Raw genomic sequence first — 22,241 nt, 5'->3', positions numbered from 1 at the left:
CGTATCATGTGCTATCGATACCATTTTCCTTTTTGAATTAGCGATGTGATCGGCGTTTCGTGGTTGTCCATACGGACGTACTTCGGTTACGATCATTGGCACTGTCGTCAAACGTGACCTGCACATAAACAGGTTTAGATCCAGAGGGCGACGTCACCAACGAATAGCTATACAAACACTTCTATGAAGTGAACTATTACCTTCAACCTTGCCACACTGGCGCTCTAATGGGACTCGGTCAAGCAGACGAATAGGTGGATAAAGCGATTATTATAATTCCAGGACAGAAGCAGGTTTAAAAATAGTTCCACTCTTGCTACATTCGACCTGAGAATCGATTTGTTTTCTTGTGCACTGCCACCTATTTTATAAAGCTGCCAAGTCAACGTTCCTGTTCGCTTCATTAAACCAATGATAGAGTTGATTTAACTGTTGTCGTACCCGTAATACTCCGGCATGATTAGATTTTTTTATAATTTTCTATCACTTATCTTTCATATCGCTCAAATTTCTACAAGAACCTGGTGGTACATTGACGAAGTATAGCTTAGTGTAGCATCTTCCTGAAAAACTTCGAAAATTTCGAAGAATATACTTTACCTATGAAACACATATAAAATAGAGGTATGAGATAGAGAAAGTTATTCTCTTTATCGAACGCATATTAATAACATTAACGTTGCGCACTTATAGAAATACTTACACTGAACGTAACGTGTTCTGTACGGTTATAATTTATTTTTCCGTTTTTATGGCTTGATGACAAAAAAACCAACGTGCGAGCGTCGCTTAGCAGAAGTCTGTACGTCTGTCAGCCCCGTGCGGATCGTATGCTGCAACATATTTATCTTATTTACCTCTGCAAGTATTGCGAACAAAATTAAATTTTTCGACGGATGATTACGGAAAATGAACTAGTTGCTTATTTAATAAAATTTTCTGATTTTTTCCTATAGCCTGACTCGATTAGGTTATGGCCAAAGGAAGACGAAGACAGGTCTCTTATTTTACCATGGTTATCGTTTGGCGAATTTATAAAATTGCGCTTAAAAATGCCTAATTGTGTTTAGATTCAAAAGGGCTTTCATTACGACCATTTCCCCATATGATTTTGATCTCCGTTTTACTTTAGTGCAACTGAGAGACCGACTTAACAAGCAACCGTATTATCTACAAAGATCATCACCAGCTTTGCAGCCGGATAAGGAGCTTCTGACAGTGTAAACGTCGTCACGGCAACTTGCGGTATTGCAATTATGGGGTGAGAAACTTTTCTCGAGTATATCTTTAAGAATGCCATTACATTTTTCTATACATGTATTTGATGGGAATTTCTATTAATAAGAGAAGTCATCGGCTTAAGCGGGCTTCAGATTGATTAATTCATAGTATTTAGAATACTTGTAGAACCTTTGTGATACGTTCGTCTAAGGGAAAACTTCTATTCAGTGTTGGTCGCTCCTGGAACTTGGCTAACTAATTATGCCTTTGAGAATTTGGGGTTCGCCTATGCACGATCGTTTGCGTTAATGCTACATTGTTGTCATTCACCAGCTCATGAACTATCTTTTGTTTTACATGCTTAGTGCGTTCATCAGAAGACTAATTTTTAAAGCAATCACATATAACAACTAAGGTTCGTTTGAATACCATACAAAGTTAAACCTTTTCAGTCATCTGTATACATAAATAGACGTTCCGCCAATACGAATAATAATAATAATAATAAGGTAATTTCCTGTCAGCGGTTTAGAATTTGGTATTGCGTTACTATGGGTACCGTCATGGCTCAACAAACACTCGGGCAATGTGCAAAAACGAATGAAACGATTAGAGACGTAAACGGAAAAATAGACCTGAAAAACAGAGGGGTAGGAGTAGTTTACTCTGACGATGGCGTCATTTCTTCCCTTATTAACTCATATTCTTGAGTGTATCTTGCCTGATACAAAAGATCAATGCAAAGTAAACAATGCAAGACTTTCAGTTGCAGACACCTAACATTTTAACAATAGTGCATGGTATTAATACTCTTTCATTAAGGTTTATGTAAGATGAGTTTGGTTCTTTTGACTGCTCACAAGACCCATTTGCCAAACAACTTTCCACTTGATTAACAAACGTATGCGAAAAAACGCAATCATGAGCCTAAATGACGCCGGCAGTGCTTTCGATTACTACAACTAATAGCACTGATGGTAACAGTAAACCCTTTTTCCGTCCGTCTTTTTCTGTGTCGCGTCACAGTTGAAGATAAGTATGTCCAGCCTCTCGTCCGTTCCCTGCCCGCCCATGAGAAGTGCGTAATATATTTTTAGTTCTCGTTGTTTTTGTTCTACCCCGTTTTTGCCCTCTTTGGCGGAGTACTCTAACGGCAACAGTGCGGCCTTAGGGAACCGATGCTTAGCAAAGAGTTGGCGACAGCCCGGGGCAGTCGGATCCTGGCGATTGGCCTGTACATAACCAAATGCGCGAAACCTATCGAATCGGCAGAGAGCTCTTCAGTTTGCAGAATCGTTTTTCGTACCTACTGCAGAATATAAAGTTAAACGGCAGAACCTAGTAATTAATAAGAGATTAGTCAGGGTATCCCTCTCCCAGTCTTCTTCAGTTCCTCTTTACCGACTTGCACTCCGCTTCTAGCAGGCCTAGCAGGCTCGTTTCTTCCTCGTTTTCTTGCCTCTATGTATTGTCTCGCATGCTGTTCTGTCGACGTATGTATGTATGTGTGTGTGAAAAAGGGGAGGAGGAGTGCCGTATTTGTCATGGCGGCCTACGCCTCAAGCTTTAATTCTTCTTACTTGTGATGTCGTTTCGACTTGTCTCTTTCATCTCGTCATCTTATCCGAACGAAGCCGGTCTTTGAAGGACGGGCCTTGGACATCTTTAGCTCTTGTTCACTTTTTTGTTCGCGACAGAGACGCTGCGGAGATTCGATGTCAACGAGGTGCGAGTCTGTAAGAAAAAGAGGCGAGACTTTGACGCTAATCCCACAGTGTTGCTATGAGTCTATTGTCTGTCAGGGCTTCGACTGCGCAAAGCTTGCGCACATGGCTGTTCTCTTTTCTCGCTGTTTGCTCGTCCGGTCGTAGCTTGTCGCCCTGCTTAGATATCTAGGCAAAACGAATTCAAAGAAAAAAAGAGCCCCATTTAGGTGTCACTTGTCTAGATCGTTCTAGCAATGGGCGCAACGAGTAGTTTTCAATGACAAATTGGCAAATTGCTCCATATCTATTGATGTGTGAGGACTATATTTTTGAAATAGCTACAATTCAGAACGTTAATGGAATTCTTATATAGCGTACTCATACGTACGTACGATACTGTAAAAAATAGATAACCTTTTCTCTAAGTTTTCTAACCATTGTTTACCTAACCAATTCTTTCATCTAAGTCTGTCATTTGTTATATTTTCAACCTTCTTATTTTTGTCCTAATCCTATTCGCTGTTTTGATCAGTAAAAAGACAAATTATGAAGAAAGGTATCGTTAAAGACGACAACGTATAAGATAAATGAAGGAAGTTAATTACGGAAGGAGGGTTCCTTATCCAAAACCATTTCTTAGATATGAACGCTTAATGCTTTTTTTTTTTATGGGCGTAACATATAACCAATACTAGCGTCTCACGCAGTATGGACGTTGAAAGACAAATGCGAGTATTTGGAGTATGTACCTCGGTCTACTTAGCCTATTTCTCTTCCAATTTCTGTACTATCTTATTGTAACAAAAACTGCAATGACAAGTGGGAAATATCAATTAGTATAACATATTATTGATGACTCCAGAATATGCATATGTTTATGATATAGAGATACCAACGTGAAAGAGCGAAGAAAGAAGAAAGTGACAAGCTTCGCTAGAAAAAGTTGGCCAACTTTATTTTAGTGATACATCCTTCAAAGCTCTAAGAGGAACTTCGTCTCTCTTAACAACAAGTATAGTGCTACCGAATTAGCAATAAGATAATCCACTGTTCAAATCAACTTCAGTTTCGCAAGAGTCCTCGAAGAATTTCACGTTTGGTCCGTTTTTACTCACGTTAACATGCTTCTCTTTCCAAGCTGAATGTGTAGTCTTCAATATTATCATAATACGGTAACTAGACATTATACCTATACACCCATTTCACTGTACATGCTAACCGGCTATACACGCATAACACCATCAATTTTAGTTGACATACTGGAATTTTATTACACCATGCCAATGATGTGCGATGATGAAAGCCCAGTTTTCTTATATTATCCGATACGCCGCTGACGGGTTCGCCGTCCAGTCATAGTCAATCGCCTACGTGACAGCACCGACTGCAACGGCTTTTTGTTTTACCCTGCCAAATCTAGCGAATTGACCTCGCTAAAAATACGTCACCGTATTTCACTTCTGTGTGATCGTACACTAGATTGCTAGCCGACACTTGTTCAGTCGACAGTGATCCTATGGCTTGACTGAATTAGGCGTCTGTCTTTAGTAGGCCACGACTACTTTTACTTAACGGACGCAGGCCGAACCCGCAGCTCGCTGAAGTGATAGGAGCGACTAGCAGTCTAGAACGAGTAACTCCACGTGAAGGAACGTATCCCATAAGCAGATCCATTTATCTAAATTTACTTCTCCTTGTAGCGTCACGATGATGGCAAAGACGATAAGGACACGACGATAAGAAATGCCACCGTCGCCAGCAACCATATTTCAACAGTTATCAAGCACACTTTAACAATATATATATATTTAGTGTATATATAGTATAGGTTTAGGGTTATAGTTCTATAAAAATAGTCACTTTCCGCCTAATCAGCACCATCAGACCGGGCCTTTTAGGACTTGATCCGCATCTTCATTTCGTTTACAATAATAGAGGTTACTTTAATAGCAATTTGTGTGGCGGACACCCTCGCAAGCGGGTTCATAGCCAAAAAAAGCGACTTGATAAATAGGCTGCCCAAGTGATATGGTGTCGGTTAATGGGCCTGCCGCTGCTTTTACACATGCACACTCGTGTAAACTATACATCCCATAGATAAAGTGTTCTCAAGTGCCTCTTGATTCGCACCAATTTTAGAGATTCGATAGAGATAGATGCCCTGGACGGGCAGCTGAGATGTGTCGAAAAACTCAAGGGGACTACAAGCCATTAATCGTTTTCTGTACTAACTGGCGCATGTTGGTATTGACCCAAATATGCCGAAGCGTTAAGTTCGGCCGCAAGTTCACAATGTTGAAGTGAATAGTTGCCGATAGCCCATTTTGTGTGGCCCTCTCTATTGGCTCGTACGAAAACCAATCACAATAGGCTGCTGGTGCAGAGCAGAGAAACAAAACTGAACGTATCACTGAAAAAAATGAAGATGGATTGAGGATTTTTACATAATGCTTAAGTACCTAGAGTTAGGTAGTTGCCAAATAACTCGCTATAACAGGAACGACACTGTTAGGCCTAAAAGCACCAAGTATGTTAGCAAATATGACTGATGTGTAATATGTTCATATTTTGAAAATTTACACGTTACACTTAAGGCCGAGTCGATACGATGCGCTACGCGATTCAGCCATCCCTTAAAAACATTACCATAGATAAGCTATTGTAAAATTCCGTGCATTATGTTGTTTGTTCATGGACGTGACTGCAAATAATAGTTCAAGTCATCTTCTTAGGTTAAGGATTAGAAAAACAGACAAGTGAAATACGGAAGTACTGAAATTGTTACCTTAATACGATCGTTTCCAACATTGATGTACACAACGTGTTTTTTCAATTTATAATATGTGCCCACAACTGATAGAATATTCAATGTACAACAGCAGCTTAGAGAACTTATTTAATATGCCTGAAGCGTTAACGCGTGGCGTGTCCTGCACATAGCCGTAATGTATAATAGACATTCTATCGTAGCATAAATAGCCTTACTCATGGACCTTTTTAGTAAGATTCGTAATGCGCAGCCATTGACCGTTTGCCTTAGCCCTGGCTTGCTTTTCTCGTTTTATGGGAAAGCTCTTATTTCAATTTGATGAAACGAGTCATACGACCAGTTTTACTGCTCCATTTACAGCACACAAATAGTCCAAGAAGAAAGAAAACACTTAAGCCTAAGTTAAGCCTAACTTTGATTGTCTTAAACATTTTGTGCTTTGACTGGGCTGTTTTTTATGGAGCGGTTGGATGTCTTTTGAAACGTGGAATTGTACGGATGAAAACAGTAGATCATTCGTTGTTGTTATGTATTATTTTATTAGATTTCGGGAGTTCCCGCGATAGCTAAGTGCGTAACACGTCTGCTTGCTAATCTTAGTCGTGGTCTAGCTTCGACTCTGGGTGTAGACGTACTTCGTTTCGCGCTGGAAGATGGAATTCTAATGGTGGTACCGCACGTAAAACGGCAACCATCTAGCTACCTACAATCGTGACGTCTGAACCCACATTCAGGAGAAACATCATAGTCGATGCTATCTTTCTATATGACCTAACAGGAGGCAGGTGGCTGTTTTCTGCTCCGGTACACGCTGACGTTTGTTTGATGTAAAAGAACAATTTCAATGTCACAAGTGATGAAATAAGAATTACACACACACACACACACACACATATATATAGACCCCGCTGTCAATACAATATTCACAGAGTGAATCTGCTTATCACAGCCAAAACTAGAAAATCTTTAGTAGCTGATCAACCGCAACGATGACAACAACGGTGAGATATACTTATAGTCCTGACAGCAGCAGCAGCAGCAAGTATCAACCGCGTCTTTTACAGGTCTTCGGGCTACCTATTTTACCTAAAATCAGCGTCGGCAAACGGCGAAATTATTAAGCCCCCCACCTTAGTTTTTCACGTCTCTCACTTGACTCCAGTGCCTCGTTCATGCCACTCATAATATCTCAATGCCTTCATAGCACGCGCGTCATTGGTTCACCAATAACAAGGTATAGAGAGGAATATTAGCATCTAACTAAACGTTTTGATGCCTATTTTTCTCAATGCCGTATATATATATATATATATATATATATATATATATATATATATTTGTAATTTCATAATATTATGTAATAAAATTACTTATACGCACAAGACAGTAGTAGAAAAACAAGTCTTTCAGTATGGGCACGACAAAAAAGGCGGGTTCACTTGAATCTTAAGGTATTGAGCCTGGAAACCCTAAATCTTTGAGCTGCGCGTTTCTGTTGCAGTGGTCGCCTATTGGCCGATTGGTGCGATATCGCTTGACTAATACTTATCGATGCTGTAAATAGGAATATCGAAGTTCTTGTTATTTCTTTCGCGCGGCACTGTCATTATTGGTGCCTCAACGTCGTCACGGTCGCATGGATCGCACCATGGTGCGTGATCGATTGTCTGCTGCTCTGGGTGCCAGAGTCGAACTGGCGTGTAGCCTTAACGTCGTGGCAATTTTTGTTTGGTTCATGTTTAGAAAAAAAAAAACAGAAAGCTTATGTCAGAAGCAAGCCACATAGTTTAACATTACCGACATTTAAAGCATGAGTGGTTGAAATGCTTGATGGCAAATGGTCTGTACGTACGAGCGCTTGTGTGGATGTGAAGCCGTGTGTGGATGTGAAGTCGGGGGAGCCCGAAGTTCGCCTATGTTGGTGCTATTACCTCGAAGCGTACATGAAACGCAATAATCGCTAACAGTGTTCTAGACTAGAACATTCGACAGCACTTAATAATGGTTGTTAGGCGAGGCGGGGGTAAGTCCTGCTGACTGAGACTAATCGCATGGGGTCACATTGGCTGAGGGTTCTGCAAAACGGCTCTTAGCCGTGTGTAATCGGCTTGTTCAACGTCCGACTGACTGATTGTGGCCTGCTGGTCATACACTTTTATTTTCTAGTCTTGCAAGGACGCGACGCTTTTTTGCTTGACTTGTGTTTGTCTCCAAGCAGTGCCACAGCATAGCCCCCTTGGCCCACATAAAACCGAAGGTACTTTGATTTTCATCTTGTCAAACTAGCATATTTTGCTCTTTATTGTCAACAACGCGTAATTCAAATTAGATCAAAGTCCGGACGGATCTTTGTAGTAGCTATATTTAAATTTTAAAAAAATACCATTCTGGTTAACTGAAAGTGATGCAACTCAATAAGCTTTTGAGGGAATTTCTACGTTCACGTTTTTGTAACGTATTAGTGGCCAGCTAGCATAGCCAGCATCATGCCTAATAAAATATTAATTAATAATTTTAATTTAATTGGCGGGTCTGAGTGCGGTAGAGAACTCGTTGTTGATTAAGAAATTTTGTGACCTAGCTTCGATGTTATCCAGCGAATGGCAGCTGTTCATTCCAACACCTTTCATATGTGTACAGAAAAGTAGAGTTTTCCATGTTTTGAATGCTATCTCTTAGCTGGGTGGATCATATCTCTACTTTGATGCACTAGTATTTCACAAATTATGCGTCTTTATATTATGGAATTATTATATTCTATTAATCAGAAATTAAAAGCGTTTTTTGAATGTTTTTTTGCCTTGCTATTTGCTGTAACTTTATATATAAGCATTTGTAAAAAATCAATGTCTTGCAAAACCTGAACATGCATTACGTTAGTCTGCTGCGTGAGCATACTAAAGATGTCACTATCGCTTTCATTAATACGCAGGAAGTCTTCTTTGTCAAACATACAGATATTCATTATAGTAATTATAGGCACATCAACTGAATTAGATAGACCTAAAAACCAATAGCACTAAGTACAAGTCCTGTACCGCAAACACCTAATTTTCATTCAATTTGTGCAACGGTAAATCATTTACTCACGATCACTAGAAAATCGGATTTTACTTTGTCCTAGATATTTAAATGATAGTATATTTGGTATACCCGTACTATCATGAGGCTAACAAGAGTAAAACTGCACAATAGTACACGCCAGGCCGTGTATCCCTTAGGGAATAACGATTTACGTGGTACGTGTGTTTTGTAAATCGTCTACGTACGCTCAAGTCACTACGCCCCACGCTCCAGTAAAATTGCGAAAATCCGTCGGCAGCGACCCTTCCGGTGTCGCTACCCTTTACCCGCATAACGTGATGCCGACTGCATCCTGTTGTATGGACAGGTGCTTGCTTGGACAGGAGAAGATGCTTCAATAATAGTGATAGTCCATCATTCATATAGCGTCATGACCGTTATTTTGGTAAGCCAATTACTAGAGTTTGTCGCAGATGACCGGGCGGTCAGCACGTTAAAACGCAGAAAGGTCGAGGCTTTTGGAAATTGTTCCACAGGTAGAACCAAGTACGAAGCAAGCATGTATTTTGTATATCGCGTGTCCGGACATGCACTTCAGCTTTGACGCAACAGAACAAGACGTGCAAAATGGACCAGAGAACGTTCGGAACTTAAGCAAGCAGCGTTATCCGTTACATGCATATCTGGCTTCAAGAAGCTTCAACCGTTGGAGGATCAGTTTGAAGAGAATACCGGAAGCGTATAACGTCGTCATCAAGATGGACGGACAGCAAGTCATATATTTGCAGATTTTCGTCTGTCTAGATTCAATAATAAATACATGCTACTTGCGCCATTTATATAAAATCGAGCAGGTATATGCCTGATAAATGTGGCGAACTCTCGAAAGTGACTTGTAATAGTGATAGAAATAAGCACGACCGTTTATGCCGTGTCTAATAATCGTTTATATGCGGATGGACGCAGCACAAGAAAGATTATCACGAGGTTATTATCAGGCTGCAGCTGTGTCGCTCTGGAAGCTTCCAGGCTTAGGCATATGACACATTTATGTAGAAACAGCAAATTATCCTCAGAGGAAAGAATTGACTTTAACTCGTTACTGTATCTAATTATCTTGGACTTGCGAGCTGGTTAGCTTCCAGTCACTAATTTGTGTATTTGTATATTATGAGACAAAACCATTCCTAGTTCACTATTGTACGGGTACGATTCGTGTGTTCTTAGCGTATGACCTACTGCATATATACTACAATGACCGTCTAAATAATGTTATACACCTTCGTCAACAGAAGGACGTTCGTCTCCTCTTGTACCACTAAGGATCTGGTACAGTCAAATGCGAGAGATACTGTAGATTGAATGAGCGTACCGGGGAAACGGTGCCACGTATGCTACTGTTTGAGTAAAAAACTACATATTTTTCTTCTATTCTAGGATTATATATTATTCACAACCAATAGTGATCAAGACAATGGCATAACCAAGAAACGTAAGTTCCCTGTCGTGTTTTAGAATTCAGAACCGCATTCCCATCGTTGATAGAGTACGCCAACCCGTCAATAAATTTGAATGAAGCCGGTAGACAAGATAGCGTTTAGTTCCCACAGGTATTGTCAAGTTTTCCCATAGCCATCGGAACCCAGCCAATCAGGAAAGCTAAACCTCAGTCAGCGTAGTTAGCTGTAGCATAGCGAAAATGAGTCGCATTTTCCACCGATTCACGCCCGTTTGCTTCGACCAGAGATCGGAGATAAATTATATAACGGCATATCTGTAATGGCTTGAGCCTGAAGGCCCCGCGCCTTCCACTTGGACATTATTCGTTGTGTATAATTAAGCTGTTTCGAGATTTTGGAATATTTCAAGATATTCGGGCACACGGAACGAAATGCCGCGGAGTACAATTCGATTTGCTTTTGTTGCCTTAAAAATCAAATACGATGACATATTTTTTTCCTCAGATCGATGAAGATACCATCGCGGGCCTGAACATTTGACGAATTAGCCCGAAGGCCATTGATGGGCATGTAAATATGCATCGAAATGTGGACAGCTTGAAACAACTGTCAGAAAGCTGCTTTTATCCGATATTCTTTCTGGGTGGGTGGTATAGATGAAAGGCTGGAATTATCGCAGCCAGATGAGCTGAAATATTCAATATAAAGCCTTTAACGATGGAACCTTATTGAACTATGTTGACGTAATAATACTATAGTAAGACTATTTGAGCTATCCATCAAAAGCAGACAACGTCAGGGGTTTCATGTTGTCCCGTGAAAACATTCAATGTATCATCTTTTTGGTTACACCGACTGCTTTCACTGTCGGTGTAAACGGAAGAAAGATTTTTACCGTGGAGGACATAGCGCTGTCCTTCAGTAACGAATACGCTAATGCGTTCTTCGATGATTATATCAATCGAGGGGGCCTCTGCAATCGTGGATTTTTAACTGAATAAATTAGTTATGATCAGTTATCAGTCCATTACATCGAAGCGACCTTTTCTATAATATGTTAAATCAATATAATTCCGTGAATTTCTGACACTGGTGAAAAGGTAGCGTAAAAACGATTTTTCTGCAAAACATCAGCTCATTGATACCAATCGCTATAGACTAGTATCTCTAGTAGGTTCGAGCAGATTTGTTTTATCCAAAGCGTTGCGATACGACGAACTCCAATACTGGCCCGTTACATACAGTGGAGCGAACATGCAACTTTCCATAAAACTCACTGAATATTTAATAAAGCAAAATGCGTCTATTTTTGTACAGGCGTCGCCAGGTTGGTTTATCGGAACGTGTATCGCTCGCCGAGTTGACGAGTTCAACCCTTTAAAATGTGGGCCGGCACTTTTTCGTGTCTGAGCTCATCCATTGCTTATTCTTGTAAAGTGGCATCCGTCACCCAAGCGCCCTCTTGTTTGTTTTTGCCAACAGATGAACGGTCTAACGGTCGGCCGACGATGCGATTCGTATGCTATTCAAAGGCAATAACCTTCCATCGATGCCCTGCTCTTGCCCTAACGTTTCCCTCAGCAGGAACATGGTAACAAGAGATAAAGCGGATGACGCGCAAAAAGCCGAAAAGGACGACGAAGGCCAAGACCAAGATAACCTATACCAAACCAGTGCTATGGCACGAGATGGCTTAGCAGACAGAACGGAAACAGCAACGGAGGCACAAGTATGCAGATAAGATACAGGCTTTTCGTACTCTGTCGTACCTGCATACGCAGCACTAGCGGGTAAACGCTGCCGCATGGTAGCCAGAGCTGACCGAAAGTTCGTCGACCTACCGGTAACTCGAATAACTACTTACGCTTTGTCTCTGATTCGGGCGGACGAACGGACGATGGGTTTGGTCGTACCTCGCTTAGGTGACTGCGCAGCTACGGCCTGGCGAAATAAACAGCATGACCAGCCGCTGCTAACGTGTACCAGTGGCTTCTTAATAACGGCAAAGCGACCGCACGGCGTAAATCTTGCCGCCACCATCACTGCCGCGCTTTGCTTGGCTATTGGTCAATTAGTAGACGAAAGCGGCAGTAAAGGCAGAGAAGCGGTCGAATAGTGCGCACGGACCGGGAAGATTCGACCCAGAAACTGGGTTACAGCCTTCTTTTATTTCAACGGCCAACGTCCGAAGGCCGGAGTGCCGGTAGTGAGACCAAGGTCTATACTACGAATAGTATAGGCGATATAAAGATTAGGGCCAAGACATTGCCGGTTAGCGCTCGCAGACAAAGGCCAACATCGGCAAGGCCGCTGCTGTGCTTCAAGTCTTGCAACGGTAGGATGCCACTGCCGTTATGGGTCTCCGGTGATGAAGGAAATTTGGGGCCTTTCGGCGGCAGTAATGGCCGCATCACAATATACTTGAGGGCAGGCACAACTGCGTGGAGGTGTTAGGTCGAAGGACACCCAGCGGGATACAAAAGAGATATTTTAGGGGGCGATTCTTCTTTAGAAGGAAGTTACAAATAGGGAAGGAACCGGCAGGCGTCTATGGAAGATCGGTACGGAGTCGGAACTAGGAGAAAACGGAAGGTCTAAAGGCCACCTAAAAGTATAAACAGGTTAAAGGGCGAGAGCTACCATCGCCTGCAAGCAAGATGAAGCAAACGGGTAATAGGATTTTCAGTCTGGGCTTTACGCAACGGGATCTTGAGAGCATATCCAATAATTGCCAACAATGGTACAAAGGTAACGGATCCTAGCAAACCTGCGGACATAAGAACGGGCACGTATGAATACATTTATGATCGTTTATCTCATAGCTGCTGTCAGTGTCTGTATATCTAGCGATGCAACAGCACTATCATCATTAAGGGTACAAGATGCGGAAGATATTCGCTGGAATGGTGGAAATAGGGAAGAGAGAACAATGGTGTAAATGATGTCACCAAAGCAGCGCCAGTTAAGAAGCGTTAGGCTCTATTCATGTGCTGGCAAAGACAGAGCGTTGTCAGATCGACGACTAGGCCGAGGCGAGCTTGGAACTATCAATAAGCGGGCTAAATGGTCTAGCGCCAGTCACCCATCAAGAACCCGGCAGTGCTTCCCGTTCGTTCGTGGCAAATAAGCAACGGGCTACTGGGCAGAGCAATGGGCAGAAGACACTCTCCTAGCAACAAAACCGGAAGTGTTCCCTGTGTGCTGCTCTAACATGAATGTGTGAAGAAGGAAACCTTGGTGGAACGCGGAGTTGCCGTTTTCTGCTATAGAGCATACGTCGATCGGCGGAAGGACAGACCCGTACAAACGTTCGAAGCCACTGGTTGGTTAGGGATAACGAAAAGAAAGGATAGTGCAACTCGGAGTAGAAAAGAAATATCCGTTTCTCTCTGCGGGTTACTTATATTCATTACGCATTAATCTCGGGAAGAGCAGCAGCAACTAAAACGAAAACCCTTTTGCAGCTTATATAAAAGAGGATGGGCTATAAGGCTTGCAGATCATTGGTGAAGCCTTACTTAGTCGGCTAGGGCACTCTTCACTATGCAGTGGATCGGAAATCCCCTCGCGGGGCAGCTTTTCTCTGACGCAAGCTCTCTGCATTGAAAGCCACTCATTGAAACAGCTAGCGGCTATATTGCTATCGCTGACCTCGCGAGTACCGAAAGACGACCTCATGATGACATATGAAGTGTGGATACGTTAAATATGATTATGTGTACATAGCTTTAAGAGAACTAGTATAACTGTAACAGAAAAGCGAATTAGATAAATAATCATTAATACATTTCATGGCTATTGGGATGTGTCTCTCCAACGTAGCTTGTTTATTATTACTGTTTGCACTTCGTGTGGCAATGCACTGCTAATATATATTACAAACCTTATGTCAAATTAGCTGAAATAAGGGCTTAGCTTTCTAATAAAATATTCCATCGATATCAATCGATAATTTATCTTCTCAAATAAAATAGGTTCCCTAAGGTCTTCGATTTAAAATAGTGTGCCATATTTATCAACAAACTATAACATATTGTTTCTTCGATTAAAAAATCTGTGAAACAACGCCGCAGAGGCGCAAGTCTTCTTTGTAAAATTTCAGGTATAAAGCAATTATACGCGCTTGGTACGTCGCACAGAATAAACAGTCCAACAAAAACCATCGCTGAAATTCATTAGTTACGAGTAGTTCGGCACTAAGGGAATACGTGTTGCGTTACGAGGTACGCTTGAAGAAGCAAACATCACAGATAACGTTTGTCTTTAGCCCTTTTACAGATTTTTAACGAACCTCTCTACCGGACATTTGTCGATCCCGATTTACATGTTACAGAAGCACAATTGAGGCAAGTACAGGGGAACTGAATAGTGAAATTCTGATCAACAGGTTTCCACAAGGAGCTTTGTCCTTATATGTACTTTTATACAGTTAGCAGTCACGCAGCGATGAGAAGGTACGTACTATCGTTTCAGAATTGACCTAATCTGATAGTTCAGTAATGAATACAGTTATTTTATTTGCGAAAATTGGTCGGATCCTGCTTTCGCAAATATCTAAGCAGACATTGGCATGAGTATGCTAGTACTGATGCCAGTAGGTTTTAATTTATCTTTGTAGATACATAAAAAACATATCCTCTACCTAGAGATTTAGCTGAATATTAACTTATTGTAAAATCAGATGTCAAAGAAAATATATTTTAGCAACTTTGTCCTAAAATACGATAGTTCTGATACGTGTTCTACAACACTGAACATTACAATCGTTTCCACAATAGGGTCTATGTTGTCCCTTTGTTAAGCTACAATGAAGTCAATCGTATTGTATTGTACATACACAAATGGCACCACTGCTACGATCAACCTGCCTATGACTGTGTTTTTCTTAAAAATACTACAAATATGGTACTGAATGTAACTTTCACAAAAGTCAACAAAATGCGGATCAACATTAGTCGCCATCCGGCACAACGGCCGCTCTGTTTGTAAACTCGAAGCTCCGATCAGAAAATGGAAAATGTCACTGAGGCGTGCTGGAATGTAAGTGCGAAACGTAAATGCTTCAGATAGAGATACCTATATAGGAAACAAACTTATAATCGAAAGCGCGCGTAAGTTTGCCGATGACCGAGTCGTAACGAGATGCTGCAGACTTTCAGAACAGCGACGATACCATCTCGTTGAGATGTTATCATCACAAGCAGTTTCTGTACTCAAACATCACATTGATTAATGGGTTTTCCAGTGGGAGAACTCACGTTCAACAGAACAAACAAACAAACAAACAACAGAACACTGCTGTTTAATGTAAAACGAGGCTAACAGGTAATACCCCATTTTACAAATCATATTTATGCAAATTATGAATAACTACAAGACTACCATATAATTAATATATTTAGCCAAGCAATTGAGCAACCGTTTACATTTTAACCACGTTCTATTGACTAGATCTAATTTTTTTTCTTATCTATCGATTCTATATTGAAGATTTAAAGTGTTTGGTACACTAATTCCCACTGATCGCTGACACTTCCAGACGCATCCTTAAAAATTTCTTTCAAGAACAGATGGGGCCATTATATACTGTAGCCAAAGGGCTGTCTGGCATTGCTGCAGAGAACACTCACGTTATGGAGAAGAAGAAAACCGCATCAAATAGGGGGTTGTATCCGTCACATACACAGATTAACTCACTCACTTACATGCCCTCTCCATCTATACAGACTTGCTCCTACAACGTATGACGAGCAAACAGTGCCGGCGAGTCCTTCGTTTTCTGGAGGCGGTCAGTAAGGCAGCCCTCTCAATTCAATGATTGGAGAGGGTTCCTTCTCAAACCAGAGTGCAGACGGCCCAGGAACCGATCGGCACACCACGACATCAAACCCAACTGCCGACCAGGTTCGCCGTTGAGTTTCTATCGACGCCATTGCTCCTGCTGCCACGACGGATGGGCCACCGCACTTCTCACCACTCACTTTCGGTCAGTGCTCAAGAAGTCTTCGTCGTTCTAATGACCTGAATTTTTTCTTCCTTTTTTCACCGAGGCTCCTTCTCCACTACACTTACGACCGCCACTCTCTCGTTCACTTTTCCTGCCATAGAATACGGATACACCAGTAGCTTCATCAGGCCACAGACGCCTTTTTTTTTACACACACACACACATTGGCCTCACACTGATCTTCCACGACATCTTTTCAGGCCCCGCCTTTAGTTGCCCGTCGCCATAGCAGCCCTTCCCATTTTCTCTCTATGGTAAACTTGGCTGAAGATCCTCTAGGGTCATTCAAAAAGAGGTTGATCGAATTCTTCCCTTCGTGTAGTTCAGAGCAGCGCGCGGCTTCACTCCTTTTCTCTGTGCACTGCAGCGCAGACTGCCCTCCTGTTCGATTCGTTGGATTCCTTCTGCTTCCTCCATTTCTATTCTTTTTTCCTTTTCCTCATATGAAGTTCCGGCCGGCTGCCGTTTTACGTAGCTTTTCAGTTCACTTCTGCTTCTTTGGCCGCCGCTTCTACGTCGCATTCTCCTCCGCCATTTCACTTTACCGGAAGCAAATTCATCATCGCAACAGGGAGCTCCGTCCGTTCCGAGCAGACAGGTATTATCACAGCAGAAAGCGGAAAATAAGGCGAAATGTAAGGCAGACCAAAGGTGCGGATCTGCGAGACGGCCCGAAAAACTAAGGGACTCTGGCAAAGTTTACAACCGTTCACTACTTGGGTCGTTCTTTTTCAGCTTGTCCTAAGTGCGCTTTGCCTTAACCTCCACTAGCAGTTAACCATTTCGGGATCTGGAAATGAACAGCACGAGAGTGGTATCGCAAGTGTTATAGTTAAGTACTTATGTTAAGTTAGTTTGATTTCACGTCAATTGTTTTATAGAAGCTGAATGAATAGAACGAATGGAGGGAAAAATACAGTGAAATTAAGCGGATTTAAGCCTACTTAATACATAGACGTATGATTGAAATACTGTAAAAACAAATGGGATATGATGCGCAACGAACAATATTTTAGTTCAAGTTCCAGGGAATTAAGCCTTTTTAATAGGAATGCACAACGCTTATAGGAGCCTTCTATTTTTTAGATATGGCCAAAGAATGCAGTCTATATAATGTGTATATAAAGCAAATTTCTCCAGATATTCATTATCACCAATAACGAATATCTATGAATCAATGAGGTACATGGGAGGTTTTGCAGTCTTATGCAAGACTAACTATAGTTGAGCGGTTTTTTTAGGTAATATGATGTGCAAATTATTTTTATGCTTTGTTCTGTAAGTAAATATCTAAACAATGAGGTTTATTTTAAGGCGAAAACGAACAAAATTGATATTTGATGAAAAATATTTCAGATAACGTCAAAATTTAATTTGTATCTTTAAGGGAAGGTGGAATTTCAACCAAGGTTTAATTTCCCCCGAGATACATTTCCCTGTGTTGTTTTACCTTCCTTATTGTTTTAAAATAAACTTCGTTTCTTTTTTCGCCTTAAAATAAACCTTATTATATATATATATATATATATACTTACGGAATAAAACATGGAAATAGAGTTCATCTTTACAGAATATATATGAAAATCTATTACAAAAGGTTACCCTTGTAATTATTGAACTTTGATTCCGTTACTAAATGTCTATGGCAAACAGTTACTAACAAATTAAAAATTGTCTAAAAACACTGTCATACTAACAAAATACTAGAAACTATGGCTACGATAAATTTATGAGCACTGTTACGTTAGCTTATACTCATACACATGTAGTTTGTACATTGATCTTGACGCATTCTGTTTAGATCATTTCTGGCTGCTTTTAGAGTTCAAAATTCATCAGCCTGTTTCCTTCCTTTGTGCTTTTTCGGTCTACTTCTCGAAGCCCGTCGCTGACACCACGTTTCTGGGCTCCAACTTCTTGACAACAGCATCTTGATGATTGTATACTTTTGTTAATCTGCTCTTGAGGGCCAAACTCAAACGGTGACATAACGAAACTGTCGCAATACAATCCGCTACATCTTGCTTGTTTGCTTTTTCCTTTCTTCCTTGGAATAACTACAGTTGTCGACCTTCGCTTCGGTCATCACGTCAATCAATGGACCGGCTGTTGGTGTTAAATAACAACGGTGGTCTTAATGCTGCTACTTCTACTAGCTGCTGTTTGCTGTTTGGCCGAGCGGCCCCAGTCCCTTTTGCGTCTCGGCAACCGCTGGTTTTCCTCGTTTTCTGGTTCTCAGGAGGCCGACAAGAAACGGCGAACATCTGCAGTGACTAACCGTCCTTCAGTCTGTCGGCCCGACGGCCAGGCGGTTTGTTCGTTCGTTCATTGACCTGCCTGAGTAGCCAGCTAACTTTTCTTCTTACTGAATCGAGACTTGGGTGACAAGACGTTTCACAAAGGCGCTGCAGTGTAAGACTAGCCTTCCACAATCCCCTATACCCCTTCTTCCCGGTTAAACTCCGACCTCGATTCGAGTCTGCCCGCCCGACTACAGGACAGCCGAACCACGTATAACAGTTTGGCTTTGGAAAGTTGGCTTTATACGCCGGCCGACAGCCAACAAGCTTGGTTACTTGCAGGTACAAGGCTAGTTGTGTTGACGCTAGTCGTTGTGGTAGCTAGCTAGTGAGCCGGTCGGTTTCCGCTGAACCGTGCAGAGGCAGCTGCTACGGCAACAACACTGCTAGAACGAGGCAGCTAAATCTCTGCTAGTTCCTCTGGTTTTCTTTATTTTTCCGTCCACACCTTTACTGACTGAGTCCTTTTGCGCACCCTCGTGCCTTTTCGTGACTGTTTTGTTGTAAAGCCTGAGAGGGAAGCTGATTTTCGCATTGAATTTCTTGCCGTCTTGACGATCTGCCTCACCCTGTTTGTTCTCTTTGCTTGCTTGGGAATTATTCTTCAGTCTTCGTCGTCGTTCTCAGTTACACTTTGGAGTTCCCGCCTGCCTGTCTGCTGGCATCTACTGTGCACGAAAGAACTCTCATGCTACTCTTCCTGCTAGGCTGAGCGCTGCTAATCGCTCAAGTGTTTCCGTTAAAGCTTCTCTGCCTTCGGCTTTGCTGCTGCTTTTCAGTTCTCAGTGTTAGCTGCTGCTACTGGTCTAAGAAAGGCCAATATATCCGCTTCGTCAGACGCAGTACAGATGCTGGGGGCTTTCGTGTGCTAGGGCGTTACAGTTGGCGTTCCCGGCGGTTGCAGGCACTTTCTATCCTCTATGTCTCTATTCTCAGTCGTTTAGTTGCTCCCTCACTCGCTATTCCAGAGAGCGCGTAATAGAGAAAAGAAAAAAAAAACGCGGAGAGACGTATAAGATGTATGAAGAAGAGTAAGACGAAGTGAAGCAGCGACTCGATGGCAGGCCACGCAGTAATCTTCGGTTGCCTGCCTGCTTTACCCGGTGCTGCTGCTGCTATTACGGATTGCTAACAAATAACAAGAGTTCTGCCGACAGCCCCCGACTGCCAGAAGGGAAATACTTTTGCTATTACAACGACTGCTGCTGCCGCTGTTGAAGGGAACGGATGGGCGAACGAGTGGGTACAGGGAAATTGAGTAACTGACTATATCTACCCTCTCTATAACGGAGTACGTACGACGAGAGGTTTGCGAGATGCTTTGTCTCGTTATGTCTTAACAGCAGTGGCTATGCTGGTGTGGGCATCAGTGCCCGTGTGTTTCTGCGGCCGATGGATGGAGTACAACTTCGATCACGATCATCAATTTCGACGTGGATACATATATATACACATTGTGATGCCACACATACAGTACGCTGTGCGTCAAATTAGGCGCGTGGTCGAAGTCAGTGGGAGTGGAGAAAGTAACATCGCGAGAAATAACCTAACGGAGTCGTTTACTGGAGAAAGCATCTGGTTCAGTATGTAACCGAGCGCGATGTTCTTGTATCCGTATACAAGCACAAGTAGTTGTAATATATTGCTTTGTACTTATGGGAGACTTCTCAACCCCACTCAATGACTTCTTTTTCATGGACTTGTATGTAGGAAAAACCGGTCAGAACCTACCCTGCACGTAAACGATTGTAACGATTTTAAGCAAACATACGCCCACACACACAAACAAACAAACAGATACGTAGATCACCACGTGCGATCGAGCAAAACTTACTGCAATTTAAAAAATTATGACGAACGAGTCCCACAGTGAGCTATCCTGAGAGTTTCATGGATTCTTTCGGCGCATGACGTTTTAAGATCATGTGGTGCACGGAAGGACGACGAGTGATCATCGGCAATATATCAAAAGTCCAAAGAAACGAACCTGAATTGCCTGTTGTTATGACTTCTTTTCGCTTGATTTCCAAAGATCGTGCTGAACTCCTTTTATGGCCTGGCGACTTTTACTGGGTGGCGGCCGTGCGATCCGCCTAGATCTGAGTTCACACAGGATCGGGATCAGGCGGACGTTGACGCCGACTTTGCTTAAGTCCTCACACAAGGTTTGGAAGGCAGCGTAATGGACGTCAAATTCTTTCGATAGGTCAAACAAACTACGGATCGGTAGCCGTTGAAAGGCGAAAAAACAGAGCTAGCAGTGGAAAATAACTGCCCTTTAAATTGCAAATGGCCCATCGCATACTGCATATCTTTAAGCAGTAGACGACCACAATAAGTTACATGAGCAATGCTCAAACGGTTTATATGACTCCGCCCAGCTTGTTCAAAGCCGGCAGCTATCACAATGTAGCACGCACTGAAATATTTCCGAGCGTAATGATGCGATGGTGGACCGAAATGCTCTGTTGCCCCCTCTTCGTGTTGTAAGGTTCCCATCGAAGGACTTGTCGCCAAACTGTGAACAATCAGAGTTAATCAGTTGAAAATCGCTGTTTTATACAAATCCTTGTCTGTTCGGCGTATAAAAGTAACTTTTATAGCATCAAAATGACGACAATAGTTATTTACGTAGGAAAATTGGCCGAAAAAAACCGGCGATCTTGAGCACGCTGGTGCCGATCATATCCATTACTGAATCAAGCCAAAAACGATGAGATAAGCAGTATGATGATGATGATGATGAAGTACAAGTTCAGCGCACTGGCTATACATTTCTTGGTATTAAAGACGCACACAAATAGAAAGTGTAACCTTTACACTGGGGTATTGGATCAAAGCAATACGCCTGCCAGTCCGCGCACAGAAGCATTTACTCGTAAACCTCAACGAAGTGGTGTAGCTCTATAGTAGAATTGCAGTTGGCGGCTTGTGGCCCAAGTGCTGAATGCGGCTTGCAGACAGCCAACGAGCTGGAATCTGGTAAACATGAAATCCACGACTTCTTCGTATTTTGGATCTCGGTCGAATGCGCGCACGCAGGATCCAGTGAGTAATTTCTCTATAATTGTCAATTATTTGAAAGTTGAAAATGATATTATTGTCAACTCTGATCCAAATTAACCATATTAATTACCAATTAACCAACCAGAACCGTCACGTCTAGTGAGAGAGAGGCTATAACAGTAACTGACTGAGATAACGACTTTCGAACAACCCGCATGTGTTGGTTCTTGTGTACTAATAATAACAACTGTGTTATAATGGCAGTCACATAATGTCGGCATTACATTAATATATTAATTCATACAATGCATCAATACAAGATACGTCTATTTATTTATTTTAAATACATTTTCCTATTCTTCTGCGTTTTATTATTTCTAATATTTTTTAGAGCCTGAGAAATTACTTGCCTCAAATCTACTCGTTTTAGGTGCATGGCGTTCCTTGCACCAAGTTCCTCTTCAATGTTTCTTCAATGAATGTTTTAGCAAGACAAAAAGATACATACGGTTAGAAACATCTTTTAAATATAAAAATGTGTGATGTTTGCACATCGGAGTACTATCAAGGTTGTCACTATGAACTTCCCTGGCAATGGCACCTGGAAGCTTTTTGGCGTGAAGTTTTGCTCTTAATGATCTAAGAGCGGTTGCCCAAAGCGGAGTGGTTTCATGATATTAACGTTTCAACATGCTACATTCGTGAACATAATATAATATAATATAATATATATAGTCAAATAATATA

The 22,241-nt window shown here is 41.8% G+C and overlaps 1 long non-coding RNA gene across 1 annotated transcript in view; it reads right to left on the bottom strand.

Moving 5' to 3' along the window:
• Window positions 1-22,241, bottom strand: part of LOC147756578 (uncharacterized) — a 55,541-nt gene that overhangs the window by 18,740 nt on the left and 14,560 nt on the right. Inside the window, exons 2-5 of the long non-coding RNA XR_015323533.1 lie at window positions 21,905-21,964; window positions 15,812-16,978; window positions 2,802-3,113; window positions 704-833 (exon numbers count right to left, since the gene is read on the bottom strand). This is a non-coding gene — a long non-coding RNA (uncharacterized LOC147756578). The remainder of the gene's footprint in view (window positions 1-703; window positions 834-2,801; window positions 3,114-15,811; window positions 16,979-21,904; window positions 21,965-22,241) is intronic.

This window comes from Varroa destructor, unplaced genomic scaffold, assembly GCF_002443255.2.
Source record: "Varroa destructor unplaced genomic scaffold, Vdes_3.0 BEIS01000003.1, whole genome shotgun sequence".
Taxonomy (NCBI): domain Eukaryota; kingdom Metazoa; phylum Arthropoda; class Arachnida; order Mesostigmata; family Varroidae; genus Varroa; species Varroa destructor.
This window is presented reverse-complemented; position numbering and strand designations above follow the sequence as displayed.